General features: G+C 44.4%; 1 protein-coding gene across 10 annotated transcripts in view; it reads right to left on the bottom strand.

The window, feature by feature from the left end:
- APBB2 (amyloid beta precursor protein binding family B member 2) overlaps window positions 1-19357 on the bottom strand; it is a 388585-nt gene that overhangs the window by 33456 nt on the left and 335772 nt on the right. Inside the window, exon 1 of one of the 10 annotated variants that reach the window (XM_019413538.2) lies at window positions 4366-4492. The exons of the other annotated variants lie outside the window; for them this stretch is intronic. The gene's annotated coding sequence lies outside the window, so the exon portion shown is untranslated. Of the gene's footprint in view, window positions 1-4365; window positions 4493-19357 lie in introns of those variants that run through there. 10 annotated transcript variants of the gene reach the window in all.

Here is a 19357-nt window from a genome sequence, read left to right as displayed (position 1 = left end):
TTCTACCCACATGCGGAAATAAGAGTGTTTCCAATCTGTAGCTTCTTCAGAACCAAAAACACTTTTGCTCAACTGAAATCTTACATGTACATCCGACATGCATGTGAATCAGAGTCAATATGGAGCTCTGCCTCAACCATTTCATTTCAAAAAGGTCACGTGCAGGCTATGAATGGTTTTTTTTTTTGGTGGGGGGTGTGGTGGTAGGCGGATGGAAATCACACCAGACCTCTTGCAAACAGCATTTTCATGTAACCTGCCAAACAGATGCATGCTTTGACGTGACAGAATCAGGCCAAATCAGCCCCAACTGTCAGCTGCTCTCTCTGCAGCTGCTTTCCATCATAATTATTTCAACTGTCATAATTTATTCATCCCCAGACAAGCTTACGTGTTCCAGGGTAACTAGGCCGGGCATCCAGGTCAGAAGGGCTGGCAGCCCCAGTCATTTCTGCCCCTCCACAAGCCTAAAATTCTAACTGTAGAGGGAATATTTTCTACATCAGTTATTTTTTTGCAAAACCAAACCAAAGTTGATTTCAAAACCAAAGTTAACTGACAAACACCATAAGCTTTCAAGTTGATAAATCTGAAGGGGGGGGGGGGGAAGGTGCAAAATAATCCCATCAGAAACCAAATACTTCACTTCTATATTTTACAGGTAACAAGGAGATGGCTTTTCTAGCCTCACAGTATGCTCAGTTATTTTCCCACAAAGTTATTCCTTCTGATTCAAGACACATATGGAACAACTTTTGTTTGGGACAAAATATCCAGGTGTCTGGACTCTGAAGAATGTCCCATGTGAAATAAAGAACTTCAAATGCAATTATCAATGGTTTCTTACAAAACTGGAGCAAAGGTAGAGTTAATTCCGTATGAATTAAAGCTTAAACCTGTCTTTTTTTCTTACTTTGATCCTTTCTTTCTTTCTTTCTTTCTTTCTTTCTTTCTTTCTTTCTTTCTTTCTTTCTTTTTTTCTTTCTTTCTTTGTTTCGAGAGAGTGAGTGTGCACATCGTGCATGTGAGGGACAGAGAGAGAAGGGCAGAGAGAGGGAACCAAACTCAAACCTTCAATGATAGCCAAAAAGCCTCATAAAATCGTGTCCCCACAAACCTCTTCCACCCCAGCACATACCACTGGCCTCCTTGCTTCTGGCTCCAACCATGCTGGCCTCCTCTCTGATTCTGGAACGCGCTGAGCACTTCTCTTCCTCCAAGCTTCCTACTTGCTCCCCACATGCCTGGCTTCTACTCAGCCTTCACATTCAGCTCAAATATCACCTCCTAGGATGGACTGCTTCTTGGTGGTTCTTTTCCCCACTGAACTACTCAGCTGCATTCTCTGTGCCCCTGACCATCTTCCTGGCACTTATAATCTATATTATCTTGCGTCCTAAATTGTTCTTCTGGCTTATCTCCTGCTTCTTTGGATCTTGTCTGTCTCATTCCATCATGTACCTCACAAGATGCCTGACACACAGAGGTTCTATATCTGCTGAACAGCAAGTCAATGTATAGATTATAAATATCAAGTACATGTGATGGCCAAAGTTAAACCCTCAAAATAGAAAATGAAGTCTTTTCATCTATACTAATTCATCGGCCCATTCAACATTTCAATTACTTGTGAAGAACATCCTATGCCAGGACCAGAGGAAACCAAAGGTCTAAGAATTTCTCAAAAATATTATATTCTGTGTTTAAAATAGGTGCTTAGAAAAGAACGAGTTACACCACTATTTAATGTATTTTCATGTAACCCGAGGGATTTGTGGAAAACTCTGGAAACCCAGATGAGTAAGAAGTTACAGGTCATCAATATACTCCAACAAAACAAAACAAAACAAAACAAAAACCATGAAAAGTATAGAGAGAGTAAGTAGGGGTTTTCAAACCGTGTTCTAGGTCCTTAAATCTAGGAGTCATCTCTTCACACTTGGGAGACTGTGGACAGATGGAAAGCTTTGCTCAGTCAGTGGTATAGAATGAAGTTCATTTCCCTGAGGGGGTTGTTAAAGATGAAAGCTGTTGAGGTGAGACCAGGAGATTGCATGACTGATAGACAGTTTTTGAAACACACTGGAAGGACCACATCCAAATTAACAACAGCCCTGTTCAAACTCTTTCAGAACTCAGCTTCTGGCCCTCCTTGCAGTCCCAGAAGACCGACTCCAGTGCACGATGACCCACGGTCTGATTAATACCTACACCCTTGGCATGGAGGTGACCTTGGCCCTACTTATGAACACCTACAGCCCTGGGCTCAGCTGGCCTCCAAGGCAGCAGCCAGCAGCAACACCCTCTTGACTCACCTCAGGGTCATCCATACTACTTCTTAGGTGTGCTCCAGTTCAAAGGATCTAAAATGGATCCTGTGACAATATTATGTGAGCTCTAAGAAAGCAAGGAGGGGGGCGCCTGGGTGGCTCAGTCGGTTGAGCGGCCGACTTCGGCTCAGGTCATGATCTCGTGGTCTGTGAGTTCGAGCCCCGCGTCGGGCTCTGTGCTGACAGCTCAGAGCCTGGAGGCTGTTTCAGATTCTGTGCCTCCCTCTCTCTGACCCTCCCCCCGTTCATGCTCTGTCTCTCTCTGTCTCAAAAATAAATAAACGTTAAAAAAAAAAAAAAAAAAAAGAAAGCAAGGAGGTACTTGGGCAGTTCCCATTTTAATCACTAGGGCCGAGGCCCAGCATATACCAGGTGTTCAGCAAATACTTACTAAATAAATAATCCCCATTGCTCAAAAGCTAGGACCCACTAGAATGATAGAGGAACTCAATGCAGCAGGTGTCAGAGAGGTAGGGTTCCTGACCCACCCAGCACATAGCCTGTGCCTTCATGCTGAGCCTCACTTACTGCTGAGCCAAGAACGATGGTACCTTCTTCGACAATAAGGGCTGATGCTTTGTGGAAAGTCTTCCCCCTATCAAGCTTCTTATTTACACTTCATTTTGGACAACACAGCCACCAACAACTTTTACAAAATTATGGACAAGGGGCACCTGCGTGGCTCAGTTAAGCATCTGACTCTTGATTTCAGCTCAGGTCATGATCTCACGGTTTGTGAGATTGAGCCCCACATCGGGCTCTGCACTGACAGTGTGGAGCCTGCTTGGGATTCTCTCTCTCCCTCTCTCTCTGCCGTCCCCTGTTCACTATCTCTCAAAAATAAATAAAGAAACATTAAAAAAAAAAAACAAATTATGGACAAAATTTTCAAATAGGGATTTAAAGCTGCTTTTTTCATAATATGTTACGCTTCTAAGTCCCTGGGAAAGGCGTCAGGACACCAAATAACTCCTATCACAAAGCAGTACCAACTAAAAGGCAGTGGCAAAGATCTGAGCTTTAGGGAGAAAACTTGCAAACTGCTTTTGTGTCAGAGTGAGGATGGAGAAGAAACTGCCCAATGGTCTAAGGAACCCAAAAAACACAACACAAGGAAAGCGGGCATAACCCACCACTCAGGATTCAAGTCAAGCCAGGCTGCAGCTGCAGTTATAAAAAGAAAAAAAAAAAAAAAAAAAAAAAAGACTAATGGGATCGTCTGCTCCTCCGCCTTCTCCCACCCAAGGCAGTAATGAAGATTCACAACCACACATTAATTAGGGAATCAATAGATGTGCCTGGTTACAATACTGGTACAGGGAAACAGATAATGGAGAGAGAGAAGGCACAGATTCCCTGAGAATGTGATCAAATCCATATGCACTATTTACATCATGTTTTTCTTTATAAAAAACAAAACAAAACAAAACTCCTTTTTCAATGCCAAGAGCAAGGAGGTGATTTTCTACATTTTGGGAATTTGAAACATTTTGTCACATGGAAGTCACACAGATAGATATTCTAAACCATATAACTAAAATTGTTTGTAAATGCAGTCTTTTTACACCTAAGAATATTGCTTTTAATTCCAAAATTGGATTATCAAGATTCTCCTAACAGACAAGAAGACATACATGTGGATTCACCAGAGGGCATGTGAAATGAATACACTCATTTACTCAATCCTAACACTGGCCACAAGAGAAATGCCCAGAGCAGAGCCTCCAAACGGCTACTGCTGCGCTCGTCAATTGGGATCAAAAGCTTCCCGCATCCCACCCCACGCCTCCAATTCACACATTCTTCACCCTTCTCTCCAGCGAGGCAGAAAGGCTCCCCCTTAGCCCTCCAGCTGCCCACGACCAGGCACTTCGCTAAGCGCCGACTCTGGCGAAGGGAGGGTGCAGCCTTTGTCCCGCGGGCCCCCTGGGCCCGCCTCGCTGTCCCCGCGAGCCAGCTCGGGATCGGACCCCGCTCGTTACCTCTGCACGCACCTGCAGACAAAGGCCCGCCGCCCCTTCCCCACGTTTCTCACCTTGGCCTCCCGCGCGGCCCCTGTGCTGGGACGAGGACAGCGGTGACCACACCAGTCAGCCGGCCGTGGCCGCTCGAACCAGCAGCGGCGCGCTCCTTCTGTCTTAAGTTGAAGCCAGTGCCTTCCGCGCCTCCCAGCGTCCGCGCCTCCCAGCGCCGGGCCTGCCCGCGCTCTCCGCCCGCCGCCGCCCGCCGCGGCCGCCCATTGGCTGCTGGGGAGGAGCCGCCCCTCCCTCCCCCCACCCCCTGCCAGGTGTGCCCAGCAGGTGTCCCCCGTAGGGGCTTCCAGCTGCCGGACACCAGGCCCAAGGCAAGCAAGTTGGGGGTAGGGGGCGTGCGGGTAGGTAAATACCTTCATCCCCAACGAGCCCACCCGTTCTAGGACGAACATTTCCCATTTTGGACACTCGGGACTTGGAAAGTTCATTCTGATCTCGCTGAACCGCTTTACAAAGTTGACGTCCTGGGCTTGGCTTTCTGGTTCCCAACAGACCCTGCCTGAACCCTGCCGCGGGGAGTGGGGGCGTAGGGGAGCAGGAGGCAGGGGTGGGAGGGGAGGGAGCACTGCAAGCCACAGCCAGAAAGCCTTTTCAATGTCAAGACAAAGCAGGTCCAAACTGTAGCTTGATAAATGAGGCAGCGAGTGCTGAACTGAGCTTAAAGGTATTTTTCAGATTCCCTGCCAATTTACAGGAAACGCTTAACAGCAAGTCATTCACCCCTACACACCTCTCCAATCCCGGCATCTCTTACGGCACTTTTTGTTTCCTGCTCCAAGATGACACTGGCATCCCAACGCTACCATCTCTAGTTGAGAATCCGCTCCCCCAGACACAGAAGCAGGAAAGTGTCCAGTTGGCTAAGTGACAGCATTTTAAATGAATGCTGGCCAGTCATTGACTAAAACAGAGTTTGAAAGGAAAATCCAAGATCTCTTACTGTTTATATTCCGTGTGTACTCAAAGTACTTCTTCTCATTGATTCTGGGCAAGATGTTTGATTGCACAATTTAACCAAATGAAATAGGCAGGGGACATCAGCCTTGTTTTCTGTTATATTCAAAGTACCATACACTTTGGGGGCGCCTGGGTGGCTCAGTCGGTTGGGCGTCCGACTTCAGCTCAGGTCACGATCTCACGGTCTGTGAGTTCGAGCCCCACGTCGGGCTCTGGGCTGATGGCTCGGAGCCTGGAGCCTGCTTCCGATTCTGTGTCTCCCTCTCTCTCTGCCCCTCCCCCGTTCATGCTGTCTCTCTCTGTCTCAAAAATAAATAAATGTTAAAAAAAATTAAAAAAAAAACACCAAAAAACAAAGTACCATACACTTTTTTTTTTTTTTTTAACAGGGAAAGGAATATAATCCACAAAACACACACAAGAAAATCAAGGGAGTGTGTAACTAGGAGTCTTGTCTGGGTTTAGTAAAACACACCACAGGTATACTGGTAATTCTTTTAGTGTTCGTGCTTTAAAAGCAGATTAAACATCTACTCATTTGTTCAACATTTATTAAGCTCTTCCTAAATGCTGGGCTCTGTGCTGACAATTGTAGGCTTTTCTGGTTATCAGTTGTTTTTCAAGGAGGACATGTTTTAACACATGGCATATCTGAATCTATGACCAATAATTCCTCAGCTATTTAGAAATGCTGTTTACAACGAGCTGCTCTGGCAACCACAACTGTGTGGAACACAGCCTCCACTGGAAGTGGGGGTGAGTCTTGGGCTTGGGGTTCGGCAGTCAGAACAGGAATCACCAAATCTGGAGACACGAGCTGATTTCACAGAATCCCACCTGTCACCCCTTCGAGGCTGCCCTTCTTTCCTTACGCATAATTCTAGGGAGTTTGGTTACTTGCCTATAGGAGGGTGGAAACAACAAATGAGAAGCAAAAGAGCTGCCAGATGCCCGAAGGTAACGGCACAGTATGACAGCTGAGCGTCCCCTGGCAGAGAAGTCGTGCTTGACAAGTCCTGCCAACTCTACTGGCCACTGTCCTCTCAAACTCATTACCCTCCCTCCAACCCCATTGCCTCCACCCTACTTCCAGCCACCACCGTCTCTCATCTAGATGGTTAGCACAGTCTTCCAACGGTCTCCCTGGTTCCACGCTTACCCCCGACGGGCTACTCTCACAGCTGCCACACGTGTGTCCCTTTAAACAAACAAATCACAAACCTGAGCATCCATGCTCAGACTTTAAAACCCTCCAATGGCTTCCTATTGACTGGAGAGATATAGTCCATAATCATTTCAGGGGTCACTGAGGCCTCCTGCGATCTGGTCCTTATTCTCTCTACAACCGATGCTGCAATCACATTCCCTCCTTCTTCTCTCTGCTCCAGCCTCATGTTCCAGTTTCTGAAACATTCCCAGCTACTTCCCACCTCAGAGGCTTTGCACCATCTGTTCCCTCCTCTGGAATGCTCTTCACTGCACCGCTCATCTGGCTAATCCCTTTCGTCCTTCATATCTCAGTCCACTTCCTTGGGAAAATCTTCCTAACTGGCAGTTCATACGCCTACCCTCTCCATTCCCCAGCGTCCCAGATATTTTCTTTACAGTCCTCTTCTCCCTCACTTTATGGTGAGTCTTATACACTTACTGTAGTGTCTGGTTTTGTTTCTGTGTAGTAAAGAATTCAACCTTGACCCAACAGAGGTCTGGCCTTTTCCCTCAGCTTCTGGAGGTAAGCTCTTAGACCATGGCATGTCATGCCTATTACTAGTGTTTCTGTCTGCCTGCAGGTCTTGGGTCACACTAGGTAGTCTAACAATGTGGTTTGGGGCAGGGGCTTTGGGTTACTCGGCATCAATTCCACTTCTGGAGGGGCTAGAGTCTGAGGTCAACCACATGGGTCATCAACCATGCCTATGTGATGGAGCCTCAATAAAAATTCTGGACACCAAGGCTCAGATGAACTTCCCTGGTCAGCAATACTTTGTGCATACTATCACACACTGATGCTGGAAAAGCTCTACTGTCCATGACCCCACAGAGAGAGGACAACCGAGGCTCTCTGGAAATTTCCTGAACTCTGCCCTAAGCAACCCTTTCTTTGGCTGATTTTAAAAAAAAAATTCTTTTTAATGTTTATTTTTGAGAGAGAGAGAGAGAGAGAGAGAGAGACAGAGCACAAGCAGGGAAGGGGAAGAGAGAGAGAGAGAGGGAAACACAGAATCCGAAGCAGCTCCAGGGTCTGAGCTGTCAGCACAGAGCCTGACACGGGGCTCGAACCCACAAACCATGAGATCATGATCTGAGCCGAAGTTGGACGCTTAACCGACTGAGCCACCCAGGCACCCCTTTCCTTGGCTGATTTTAATCTGTATCTTTTAGGTGTAACAAACCACAACTGTGAGTGTAATAGTTTGTAAGTCTTTCTAGTTAGTGAACCTAAGACTGGTCTTGTGGACTGTTCACCATTGTATTTTCAGCATCAAGCACATTTCCTGATACACAGGTAGTACTTAATACAGTTAATAATGATCAAATTTAATCAATTAATTTTTTCCTATAGGTACTTTCTTTTTGTTTTAAAGTTTATTATTTATTTTGAGAGAGAGAGAAGTCGGGGGGGGGGGGGGGCACAGAGATGCAGAGAGAGAATCCCAAGCAGGCTCCGCACTGTCAGTGCAGAGCCTGATGTGGGGCTCGATCTCACAAACCATGCAATCATGACCTGAGCCAAAATCAAGAGTGGGACGCTTAACTGACTGAGCCACTCAGGCGTCCCTTCTAAAATGAGCATGTAATGAACATGTAATGCCTTTACAATTTAAAGAATAAATTTTCAATTTGTCAACTCTTACTCCTGAGTCAAGGTCCAGATCAAAAGTCAGGTCTTCCATGAAGCCTTTTCCTACTCCCCAGGGCTCATCATTCTTGCCTTTGTGTTTCTGTGGCCCAATGCTCTGCTTTCCTAGCAGTCAGTGGTACTGAAACATTTGTTTCTGTGAAGGACTTGTGTTAGATCAATTCTGAATCCCTAGTGTCGGGCGTGGTGCTTACACAGAGCAGGTACACAAAAGGTATTTACAGAATGAAGGGAATTTTTAAAAAAGGGTTTAGTTTATAAAAAGATAGGTTCAGGGGTGCCTAGGTGGCTCAGTCGGTTAAGTGACTGACTTCGGCTCAGGTCATGATCTCACAGTTCATGGGTTCGAGCCCCACATCAGGCTCTGTACTGAACACTTGCTTGGAGCCTGGAGCCTCCTTCGGATTCTGTGTCTCCTTCTTTCTCTGCCCCTCCCCTGCTTGTACTCTGTCTCACTCTGTGTCTCAAAAATAAATAAATATAAAAAAAAATTAAAAAAAAAAAAAGATAGGTTCAGCCATCTACGAAATTCTGATACGTTTTGCAGTTCATTCCCTGAAAAGTAAGGTAGCTGTTACTGCAGTAACTGAGTGTTATCATGGCGTACAACTCCATTATTTGCTTTTTAAAAATAAAAGTGTTCCTCGAAATTATTATCCACTTTAAAAACCTGACATGCTTTAAATAAAAGTATGGAAGCAGATCGCCAAACCTTTAAAAGTCATCTGACTCCCTAATTAGAATGAAATATTACAGTTTATTTACATAATACATTAAAAAAAATAAAAAAAAAACAACTACTAATCTTTCTCTCCTCCATACTAACCTAATTGAAAATTCAACCAGCACACTAATAATCTATGATGTCCCCAAGTAGCATAGAAAAATCAATTTTATTTCCTTCAGACCTGCATTTAAACTGGATAATAACTGCTATAATGTGCAACGGCCATAATCCAATTTCAATTTGTTTGATTAGATGAGTATAAACATTAAACAAGAAAGTCACAGGATTGTCATAACAATGTTCACACTGTTAACTCATTATAGAACAAAGCATTTTCATTTGCTACTAGAAAATATGCTGCTAGAAAATATATAAATATGAATTCAAACAATCCTTGAGTACTGTCCACAAAGATCTTTACATTGTCTCACCCAAGATAAAAGCAGCTTTGAACTTGGAGGCCACTAGCAACTCTCCCTGAATTTGGTATAAGGAAAACTCCAAATGATTCCTTAAATATTTGAAGTCGTATTTAAACATTCCTTGGGTGGTTCAGTCGGTTAAGCGTCCGACTCTTGATTTCAGCTCAAGCCATGATCTCGAGATGGGCTCTGTGCTGACAGTGCAGAGCCTGCTTAGGATTCTTTGTCTCCCTCTCTCTCTCTGCCCCTCCCCTGGTCACTCGCGCTCTCTCTCTCTCTCGCTCTCTCTCAAAATTAAATAAATAAACATTCCTTTGTTACCACATTGCATAATTACAAAGGATATCAAAGCAGCACCCAGGTCAGTGGTTCTCAAATTATAACGTGCATACTAATCATTAAAATGAAGATGTCAGGGCTCATCCCAAGAGTGTGATTCAGTAGGTCTGGGGTGACCCATGCTCTTCTCATATATGTACCTGAAGGACTCAGAGGCAGGTGGCCAGTGGACTACATGCACTGAGAAATTGTTTCCAGAGAAGGGGACTGGAATTGTGTGGAGGAAGTAAGTCAAACAACACAGATAAAGACAATGGACAATGTGATGTTGTGGCTTTTTCTGTGTCCCCCAACTAGACTCTGAGCTCCTGGAAACTCAACCGCGCCTTATTTGGTTTTGGTATCTTTGGTGCCCATCTCAGCAGAGAACACTTACTAAATTAATTTTACTGTAGTAAAGTGGCATGCACCCACACTCACACTTGCACGGACATCAGGAAAATGCACCAACAGTACACTTCCGGGGGTCACACACAATCCCAACAAGGTTATCAATCAAGCAGGTGGGATGTTTGTGCAGGACCTCGACCTCGATCAGTGCCTTTCAGGCTTCCATGTGCAAATGCATCCTCTGGGGATTTGTTAAAATGCCAACACTGATTCAGTAGGTTTGGGGTGGGACCTGCATTTCTTAAAAGCTCCCAGGTGAGGGGCACCTGGGTGGCTCAGTCGGCTAAGCATCTGACTTTGGCTCAGGTCATGATCTCACTGTTCATGGGTTCGAGCCCCACATCTGGGTCTGTGCTGACAGCTCAGAGCCTAGAGCCCACTTTGGATTCTGTGTCTCCCTCTTTCTCTGCTCCTTCTCTTGCTTGCACTGTTTCTCTCTCTTTCAAAAATAAGCAAACATTAAAAAAAATTTTTTTTAAAGTTCCCAGGTGATGCTGATGCTCTAGTCCAGAGAATCTATTGTGAGTGGCAAGAAACCAGACGCAAATGAGCCCAACAATGGCCACAAGGATAAATAAACAGCAAAAAGGAATGTAAACTCAGATCCACAATGAACTCAAACAATAAAAGCCAGGGAGTTGTGCACCAAGAGTAATCTTTCCCAACTTATTTTAAAGGACTGTGTACCTGACGGTTGCCCTTAGAGGAATCCATAACGTGCATTTTTAAAAGAAAACCTCCTCCACCCACAAAACACCAGATACAGCAGAAGTTTTCCTTGCACTCACATACGGATGCGACGTTTATTCTAAAAATCCTCCAGGTTTGACCACAGCATCTTGTAATGAAGATTTTGAAAAAAACAAAACAAAACAAAAACCCAATTCTCCTGTCCAATGACCTGAATTCTTCATGCTCTGCCCTATAACATGCAAGGGCTATTTATAATAGATGTGTACAACAAAAATCTTTGTAAGTGGAAGACATTTCCAAGCCCTAATCAGGGAGCATAGCTCGTTTTCTGAATGCAATATTCGGCAGACAGAACCTCCCACTAGACCAAAGACAGTGGGCATTTCCCTGGCATTCACTGTACTATAGAGAAATTGACTTATCCTTCCTCCCCCCACTTCACCCAATAGTTCTCTTGTTCCCATCTGTTAGGGGGTGGGAGGTGAACATCAATCGTTACCCTTTATGATTCAGAATCCTGTGAGAATCAGCTCAGCACTCAATTCTCAAAGTGCATCTGGCTCCATCATCTCCCTATGCAACCCCTTGGAAGGCAGAACTGCAGGGAGGTACAGGGGCCCTGAATGCATGAGGATGAAGAGGGCCAGGCTGTCTCCAGGTCTACTCAGGAATGAAAATGAGCGTCAAGGGAAATGCCTGCTGTCTGGCAATTTCCACAATTAAAATTAGAGAAAAATCACGTTTGTGTTTCTGTATTAGAAACTCAAGCTCAGGGGCACCTGCGTGGCTCAGATGGTTAAGTCTCCTACTCCTGATTTCGACGCAAGTCATGATCTCACCATCGAGCTCTGACGTGATCGAGTTTCAACGAGAAGGAGCCCCAGATGGGGCTCCGCGCTGACTGTAGCCTGCTTAAGATTCACTCCCTCCCTCTGCCCATTCCCCACTTGCACACATGTACTCTCTCTTTCAAAATAAAAGAAAGAGAAAAAAGAAAAGAAAAGAAAAGAAAAGAAAAGAAAAGAAAAGAAAAGAAAAGAAAAGAAAAAGAAAAGAGAAACTAAAGCCTAAACTCATATTAAACCTACGGTTGGGAAAGTGGAGGCAGGGGCAATCAACTCTGGTCTACCACTGGTCTGGTTTCTGTCCCTATAGTTTTGCCTTTGCTCAAATGTCATCCATGGAACCAAACTGTATGTAGCTCCGGAATTTTGCTTCTCTCACTTAGCGTAATTGTTGAGCGTATATCAGCGCTTCGTTCCTTTTTACTGCTGAGAAATTTCATTGCATGGATGTACCATGGTGTGTTTATCCATCTACCAGTGGTGGATATTTACGTTGTTTCCAGTTTGGGGCAATTATAAATAAAACCAGTAATAAGAAAATCCACCCCACTTTTTCAAGGCACAAAAACATTTAAACAGATACCTCACCAAAGAAGATATATGGTTTTCGTAAGCACAGGAAAGATGCTCAACGTCCTTATTCATTAGGGAAATGCAGGTTCAGAGGACAACGGGTTACCACGTCACACATTTTAGAGTGCTGACATAACAGCGACAAAACCCCACAGAAGCCGGGCAACACAAAGTGCTGCCGAGGACGCTGAGCACGCGGGGCTCGTCCACTGTCGCCGGGAAAGCGAAGGGGGAGTTACTTCACAGAGTGCGTTGGCAGTTTCTCCAGAAGCTAAACACCCCATTCCCACACAACCCAGCAGTCCCACTCCTGGGTGTTTACCCGGAAGAAGTGGAAACTTATGTTCACCCAAAAACCTACACGTGAATGCTTACAGAAACATTATTCATGGCTCACGATTAACTTCCCCTTTTTTAAAAGTTTATTTATTTTGAGAGAGAGAGAAAGTAGGGGAGAGGCTGAGAGAGAGGGAGAGAGACAGAATCCCAAGCAGGCTCTGTGCTGTCAGTGAGGAGCTGGATATGGGGCTTGACCTCAAGAATTGTGAGATCATGACCTGAGCCAAAAACGAGTCAGATGCTTAACCAACTGAGCCACCCAGGCGACCCTTGTCTTCCCTTTTGAGATGAATAGGCAAACTGTCTTTTTGGTGGGTCCCCTGACTAAAACTTACTTCAGTTTTGCAATGTTCACAGACCCAATGATCACAGATCATACCAGTGATCTTTTAAAAAGTAATTAGGAGAAGGGCGCCCGTGTGGCTCAGTCGGTTAAGCATGTGACTCGGCTCAGGTCATGATCTCATGGTTCAGGAGTTCCAGTCCTGCATCCCGGTGAGCTCGTTCATGTTTCTGGTGAGCCTCTCTCTCTCTCCCTCCCTCTCTGCCCCTTGCTCACTTGTACGCTTTCTCTCTCTCTCTCAAAAAAAAAAAAAAAGGAGATTATAAAATAGAGCCACTTAATTTCTTGGTGGTCACAAAACTCCGTTCTTAGAGTTTGCGGTTGAGGCTGAATCCCATAGGTAAGTTTAATTTTTAATTTTCTTAAGTGTTTATTTATTTTTGAGAGAGAGAGAAAGCACAAAAGTGGGGCAGGGGCAGAGAAAGGGGAACAGAGGATCCAAAGCGGGCTCTGTGCTAAGAGCAGTGAGATCGTGAACTACGAGACCATGACCTGAGCTGAAGTTGGACATTTAACTAACTGTACTTAACCTTGAACCACTCCTTTTCCACACTTTGCCTTCCCTCTTCTATTTATGTGCCCTCATCCCCTAAAGAGATGTCAGCCATGTCAGGAACTATGGAAAGTAAAGCAGATGAAATTTGCCAGCTTTTAGATCCTTTGGTGCTGGAGTTTAAATTAAAACATTATTTATAACTGCTAGTTATCTGTTTTATCTTCATGTTCAGCAGGAAGTTCCTAATTGTGAGGGACAATGGCATTTCAGAGGAATTTTGATATATTATCCAGCATAGCAACGCTTGTTTTCATAAATAAAGCTTTACTGGAACACAGCCACAGTGATTGATTTCTGTCTTGTCCATGGCTGCTTTTATGTAACGGTGGCAGAGTTGAGTAGTCAAGACAGAGACAGAATGACCCACAAACCCTAAAATATTTACAGTCTTTCCTTTTATAGAAAAATTTGCTGACCCTTGATCTAGCAGAATGGCCTTTTGGTCATTCAATTAATATGAACCATTCATTAGTGTACTATTTGTGTAGACTTGTATAACTACTAATTTGCATAGCATTTTGTATCTTCACATAAGAACAGTTGTGTATCTTCAAACATCAACAAATGTCTGTTCGTATCTATCATTTCATTATCCCATGAGCTGTAATAAGTTGGCAATTACTACCATTTCCTTTTCACAGGTAAAGAGGTTCAGAGAGTAAGCGAGTTTATAAGAGGTGAAACCAGAACTTGAGCGCAACTCATTCTCCACATCAGCTCTTGTCACTAAATAAATAAATAGATAGATAAATAAAACAAATACATAGAAAATAAACAAAACACACAGCACACACAGCAAGCTGATCATTTAGTGAGCCAGCTAAGATCAGCTTGGATTTTCATCTGCCTTAATGCCCCACTGAGCTCATTCAATTAAATTCAGTGCCACACAAAGTTCACACGTGAGGCTCATGTCCTGAGATGATGTCTTTCTTTTATCCTAATTTCTGGCACTTACAGACTGCTGAAAGGCTTCTCTTTCTTACAAACCGTATCCCTTTCATACACATGAGTTGACTATACTAGTTAATGATCAGAGAGTTGATTCGGGTTTCAGGGGAGCTAGAGATCAGATAATTTCTGGGGCTCTTTATGAAAAGGAATACAAAAGTACCTTCCTTTTGCAAATTTTACAAAAACCAGGTGAACTCATTGCTAAACCTTAAAAGGGGCCCTAATTTTTTTAAATTTCTTTTAACATTTATTTATTTTTGAGAGAGTGAGACAGAGCACCAGTGGGGGAGGGGCAGAGAGAGAGGGAGACACAGAATCTGAAACGGGCTCCAGGCTCTGAGCTGTCGGCACAGAGCCCGACGCGGGGCTCAAACCCACAAACAGCGAGATGATGACCTGAGCTGAAGTTGGACACTTAATCGAATGAGCCACTCAGGCAAAGGGGCTCTAAATTTGAAGCTTCATGATCATACTAGTAAATCCTCTGTGAATTATCTTCCCCGCTCAACGAAAGGAAGCTCATATATTCCAGACAGAGCTCTTAGTAAGAAGCGGCCCTTTCTGACTAAACAGACTCATTATTCAAATCTGCCATCCCCACTGATTCCTCATAAAGCTGCAAGACGGAAAGCATTCATGCTTCATCTCAGCAAACTCTACAGTCTCCAGTCTAGAGCAGGGGTGTTCAAAGGGTGGCCCGCAGATAAAATTCGCCTCACTTGGGGACTTGTTAGGAATGCAAGTTCTCAGGCTCTACCCCAGACATCCTGAATCACAAACTGTGAGGACGGGACTCAGCCATCGTGCTTTTTGAACACCGACAGCGGATTCTGACGCGGCTCAAGTTGGAGCATCTCCAGTCCTCTAGATTGTAGATGCCACACTCTCTGCTCATGCAGAAAACATTTTGAGAAAAAGCGGGGGGAATACATCATTTGAGCAAGTTTTATAACTTGTCTTTAGGAACACAACAATCCAATGGCCAATTTCAACGGTAAGCAATCCCATTTTTAGAAGTTTCGGAAAACATGACGTGTAAGATGTGTGAGGATTAACCAGAAGGAGAGGAGCAAATGCTTACAGCTCAAAGTCTGCTTGGACGATTTCTGAGTGCACCGATGTCAATTAAATGAATTCATGACTTATTGAGTGAGTGAAAATGTATATTTAAACACTCCTGATACAGTCAGACTGAATCAGTATTCTGAACTCTGAATCATCTTAGAAGTTGACGGAACTTCTCACAAAGAACCTAAATTACTTACTTCAAATAAAATTCCTTATTTTCAAAGACTGGGGGCTGGACCAAATCGATCCTTTTAACCACCAAAGGACCATTTTATTATTTTTAGCCACCAAAGATGTCTTATTTTAAAATGCATTTCTCATACAAATAATAAATGACTTTGATTTGCACCCACACTGCCTTTCTCTGTCAGTCAAAGGTATACTTAGCCACTACTCACAACTTCTGGTCAGCATGAGCTAACCAGTGTTGCCCTTCTAAGTTGATATATTTTAATTCCCACTAGAAGCAAAGACCTGTAATGTTTTGGTTGGCTTGCGGAGCTTTGTATTATACAAATGCAAAATTTTCCCTTTCGCCTTTCCTCATCTGTAAAAGGTAAATAACACCTGTCTTCTAAGGCCTGTTCTAAGGATTAAAATAAAACAAACAAAACCCCCCAGATATAATGTAATTAGCATTGCATCTGGCACAAATATGGCCACTGCTATTCCCATGATGATTAAGCTGTTTGACATCCTGAAATGAGCTCTACAGTGGATACTTGTTCGCTTATCCGTGTTGGCCCCCCTTTCTGGGAAATACCACACCACCCAAACCCATGTGGAACAGCAGGTTCCTTGTTGACATCTTGCGTGAAATGAACCTGGCCAGTTAATTTAGACTAAGGTGGGTGACTGGTCTGTGCCGGGTGAGAGTCTCTCCCCTCAGGAATTTGGAATTGAGAGACTACATTCTAAGACTGGCTAGAAAAGAAATCGTTATTTTTTACCATATGAAGCAGAGAAAAGTATGAAGCCAAGAAGAGTACATCCTGACATTACTTCAGACTCTGGGTTCCAAAGGACAACCAAATTGTCCTTTGTTTAAGATCACTCGAATTGTTTTCTGTTGCTTGTAATCAATGGTCTTTAACTAACACCCACACCCCCAGTGTGGTAGAACCACATGAGGTGAGGTCAGTCCCGACCTGATAGTTTGTGACTGCAAAGTAGTCAGTGGCAGTTAGGATGGCTGTTTCCTCAGCACATGTCCAGGTAGACGTATCTTCCAATAGGTGGGAATCCAGAAAGGGAGTGAGTCCCTTGGCAAAACACTGAAAACTCAGACGAATTAGAGTTGAACATATCAGCCCATCCAAAGCCTTGCGAGAAGGAGAGATTTAATGAAAAAGGTTTTATGCTGGGGTCTGCTACATGCCAACTGTGGGATTCTGGTTGATTCGCTTTACCTCCTGAGTTTCAGTTTCCCATGAGACCACAAGAGCAGCACCAATGACCATCACAATAATAATGGTGGTAGATGGGTGCCTAGTCCTTATCAGTCAGGGCACAACCAGGAAAACAAAACTGCTATAAACAGGGAGTTTCACAAAATTGGTGATGTGAGTAATGGAAGAGTTGAAAAGCCAACAGGTGACAGGTGGCTGGAGCCACGAAGTGACAACAGCCAGGAGGCCCAGAGAGGGGAGAGGAACCCTTGCTGGCTTTTCACTCCTTCAGCGCCTCCCAGTGGCCAAATCCAGGCACAGCCTGGAAATACAGCCTGGTGGGGGGGGTGGGGCAGGGGGTCAGAGGCCAGCAGGGGAGGGCTAGGAATGAACAGGGGTTCAACCAGACAACTGCACTCACTATGGATGTGCCAGATGCCGTCCTCAGCTCTCAGCGAGAGTAACCCACTCACTCCTGGGAGGTAAGCAATGTTAGTTCCTGATGAGGGAACTGAGGTACAGAGAGGGTGATGTAACTTGCCCAAGAACACATACATAGTAAGTGGCAGGCAGGGCTGCGATTCAAATCTGGAGAACCCATTTGATTTCTTCCAGAGGTGTGGCAAACAAAAACAAAAGGCCCCATTGTCGCAAGTGCTGTGTGTCTGTTGTCAGACAGTGCAAATGCTTTAAACACTTAACATTCAAACACTACATTTAGGCTGTTTACCCACAAACTAAACGTCCTGGGTGTTCTTGCTCGTTCTGAACACTGCATACCGCTCTGTGCCGGGAGCCGCTACAAATTCAGCCCTTCTGATTCACAGTCAGGTCCTCAAAACAAGTTCTCCCTTTGCAGCCACGGTCAGTTTTCCAGGCGAACAATTCTCTCCTTTCTTTTTCCCCTCATTAGGTATTTATCAGTAAACTACTAAATTTCGGAGATGATGGTAGGTATGGAGAATATCCACCATTCGAGACTTTTCCTCCAAGTTTTTACTTTTCCTGTAGATAGGTTACTGGTTGTTTTTTGTTTTTCTTCTTATTATTTTTTTTAATCTGAATATAGTTGACACCCAGTGTCACACCACTTGCAGGTGTACAGGATAGTGATTCAAAAAGTTTATACATTTTGTTTTGCTCACCACACGTGCCATCTGTCCCCACAAAGTGCTGGTACAGTACCACTGACTATATTCCCTGTGCCCTACCTTTTATCCCCGTGACTTACTCATTCCACAATGGAAAGCGGGCCTCTCACACTCTCCTTCAACCCTCTCCACTTCCTCTGGCAGCCATTAGTTTGTCCTCCATATTTATAGGTTTGATTCTGCTGCAAAGTTAGTTACACGAGGACTCGGGCCAATCTGTGCCCGCCTGCCCCACGTCCATGGCAGGTGTTGACCAGCGGATGACAGACTCCTCAGCAAGCCGGTTTTGGTCTCCCGGCCCTTCTCACACTAGCAGTTCAGGTCTCTAATGTCATTAGGTCAAAGATGGCGTGGGGTGTCTGGGTGGCTCAGTCGGTTAAGCGTCTGACTCTTGCTTTTGGCTCAGGTTGCCATCTCACGGTTCATTGAGTTCGAGCTCCACATCAGGCTCTGCACTGACAGTGCAAAGCGTGCTTGGGATTCTCTCTCCCTCACTCTCTCAGAAATAAATAAACTTAAAAAAAAAAAAAAAGATGGTGAGTAACCTCTATTTACTATTCTGGTAATAGGATAAACATTTCCTAAAAATAAGGCAAATGTCTGAAGGGACTGCTTTATAAACAAAATAGGGCAGAATTTTAGATTGTAGACAAGGAACGTATATGAAACCACAAAGGCTTTTGAGGGAAAAAAAACGGCTTTGGTATTTCTTGGCTTATACCACTGTATTAGTTTCCTTGCCAGTTATACAACTGCTTATTTTTCTTCATAGGCTTAATGCTGTGAAGGCTTATTGCCTGTGGTATTTATCACTAAATACTTAGTAAATGCTAAAACTTACTGGAACTCACGTGCATTGGCACGTCGGCTTCCGGATACTACTTTAGAAATGGAAGAATATGAGGTCACTCCACTATGCACCTGTGTGTCTCTTAAAACGAACAAAGTACAAATGAATATGCACCACACCACCTTCAAGCTTAAATGGCAGGGAGAGAAAACATTCTAGTGTCTAAAAACGTAGACACCAAAGCATGTTATACATCATTTCGGAGGAAGACATAGTTCTCTGGCAATAAACTGCTCACCCATGAAATGAAATAACCCTTCTAGGAAAGGATGATTAATTATTTAATAAACATCGTGTATTTTTAACTTCACTGTGAAAAATAAATGGGAGGAAGTGCTCTACGAATCTCAACGGGTAGCACTCTCGGCCTCCAGCCCACTTCGCCCCACATTGTAGGTGCACAGGAGGCGGGGCTTGAGTGAGGGACAGCGGGGGTAGGGGTGGCGGTTCTCTGCCAGGTGCCCATGGCAGGCCTGCTCTCGTGTACTATCTTACCCGAGCTGCATGTAGGTTCTAAAGCCCCCATCTCTACACAGGAG

This window comes from Panthera pardus, unplaced genomic scaffold (assembly GCF_024362965.1).
Source record: "Panthera pardus isolate Hobbes unplaced genomic scaffold, ASM2436296v1 HiC_scaffold_13, whole genome shotgun sequence".
NCBI classification, from domain to species: domain Eukaryota; kingdom Metazoa; phylum Chordata; class Mammalia; order Carnivora; family Felidae; genus Panthera; species Panthera pardus.
The sequence above is the reverse complement of the archived record's forward strand: the minus strand, read 5'-3'. Positions and strand labels throughout refer to the sequence as shown.